This window comes from Penaeus japonicus, unplaced genomic scaffold (assembly GCF_977035675.1).
Source record: "Penaeus japonicus unplaced genomic scaffold, GWHDUDI00000001_assembly GWHDUDI00000040, whole genome shotgun sequence".
NCBI lineage: Eukaryota > Metazoa > Arthropoda > Malacostraca > Decapoda > Penaeidae > Penaeus > Penaeus japonicus.
In genome coordinates, this window is record NW_028234442.1 from 7514743 (window position 1) to 7517242 (window position 2500).

Below are 2500 nucleotides of genomic sequence, written 5' to 3' on the forward strand. Positions count from 1 at the left end.
ATATATATATATATAATATACTCGCACATACATATATATATATATGTATAATATCATATATATATATGAAATATATATATATTTTATAATATATATATATATAAGTGTGTGTGTGTGTGGTGTGTGTGTGTGTGTGTGTGTATATATACGACTTTAATTATATATATATATTATATATATCCTCTATATGTATATATATACTATACTTATACATACATATACTAACATATATATAATATATACGATATATATTCGTCATATATATATATACTATATAATTATATATATATATATTACTATACGCATATATATATATATACTATATATATTTATATTAACACACCACACACACACACCACACACACACACACAATCAATATATATAAGTTTATATATATATATATATATATAATATATATATATATTATAGTAAAATTATATATAATCTATATATATATATATATAATAAAACAATGCCACAATATCGAAAGGCGAAAAATCTTGTGACGTTTCGAACCTTTTAGAGTGTGAAAGTTCCTCATCAGGCGTAACGCACAATCACTATATGATATATATATATATATATATATTATATATATTATATATTATATAGTATATATATATTTTATATCTATATATATAAAAGAGTAGTAGAAGTAAATTTTGAGAAGAATATATACTAGAAAAGATGACAGTAGGAACAAGGGCTAAAATAGGTCTGAAGGATTGTTAAGGTCAATTGATCAAGGGAAAGCTTTTACCACTAAAAAGGAGGTAAGATCATCCAAACCTTAGTGACCAGCACTCAAATTAAAATTGGGAATCTTTTTAATTAACAGATTGTAGAATCTTTCTTTCACTCTCTACCCGTTTCACTTATGTAGACCTTCGGACATTCTTGGCAAGGAATAGCATAAATGCCTGAAGAAGTACCAAGAGTAGCGCTGGACACATTATGTTTAACCAAAGATTTACGCAACGTGTTAGGATGAGTGAACACTATATCGATGTCCACTTTTTTTTAGTAACTGTCGCTTTTCATCGAGTGACTGATTAAACGGTACAACTAGTAAGCTATCGGACCGGTCCTTACACGTGTCTTTAGTTTGTGAATCTGGCATATGAATGGGCTTGTTCAAGGAAAAACTTAGGGAAACCAGGATTTTAAAAATATTCCATAATGATGCTAAGTTTTCTATCGATAAACTCATTATCACTGATCCTATATGCTCTAAGAAGCATAGACGAGGCTACTGCTTTCATCTTGGATAAAGGATGATATGAGGAAAAAAAAGATAATCAGCAACATGGGTGAGTTTACGGTAAACTGAAAACTTTAAATAACCGTTGAAATTATGTAACAATATATCAAGAAATGGTAATTTACCAGAATTTTCCCATTCTACTTTGAATTTAATTGTACGAGCAAGAGTGTTAAGCTTATGCAAAAAATCGTCGAAATCCGTACGGTTTACAGGCCACATAGAAAGAATATCATCAACATATCTAAACCAGATCGAGCCCAGAGGAAGGATGGCCGGAAGGAGTTCAGTCTCAAATATTTGCATATATAAATCAGCAAGGACCGGACTTAAACTAGTCTGTTTATAAAAAAAAAAAAGAAAAAAAAAAGTTATTCGAGACGCATAAACAAACAAGTTCATTAAAATAATTAATCGGAATGGGAATCTTCTGAGGAGCTGTAGTCAGTTTACGTTCTAAAAAATCTAGCACATCATCAAGAGGAACATTCATAAACAGGGAATCCACATCAAAACTCACTAGTTTCATGTTGTGGGTTCGTAAATTACGAACTTGATCAATGAAATCCATCGAATGTTTAATAAGACTGCACGAAAAAGAACTTAAAAGAGGTGATAAGTTACTAGCCATCCACGACGCTAGTGGGCGAGTAACCGAGTTACACGACGAAATAGTGGATCTTAAGAGAATGCCATCCTTATGAGTTTTAGGGAAACCATAAAATAATGGAATAGACGGATTAACAGTCCTGAGACGACCGAAAAAAATTGGATCGGGGCATTCATTAACTAAATTGGAATAACGTAAAAATAATTCACAAACTGTCTAATGCTTATGGAAGAAAGATGCTAGAATCTGTTAATTAAAAAGATTCCCAACTTTAACTTAAGCGCTGGTTACTGTGGGTTGGATGATCTTCCTTCCCTTTTAGTTGGAAAAGCTTTCCCTAGATAAATTGAGCTTAACCACCTTTTAGTGACCTGATTCAGCCCTTCTTCCTTTTTGTCAAGATTTACTTCATTTTTTGGATTACTTACGCCTGATTAGGAAGTTTTTGTGGCAGTGTTTTATTATATCTGTATTGTGCACAATCCTGTTTTTGTGATATATATATATGTAACTTCCTATATTATATATATATATAATTTATTTTATATATATATATATATATATAGGTTTATTATATATATATATATATATGTATGTATATATATATAAATATATATATATATACATA

At 29.6% G+C, this 2500-nt stretch overlaps 1 protein-coding gene across 1 annotated transcript in view; it reads left to right on the forward strand.

Moving 5' to 3' along the window:
- The window catches only part of LOC122243859 (uncharacterized), a gene marked incomplete at its 5' end in the record, with an annotated part of 15524 nt that overhangs the window by 1716 nt on the left and 11308 nt on the right, over window positions 1–2500 (forward strand).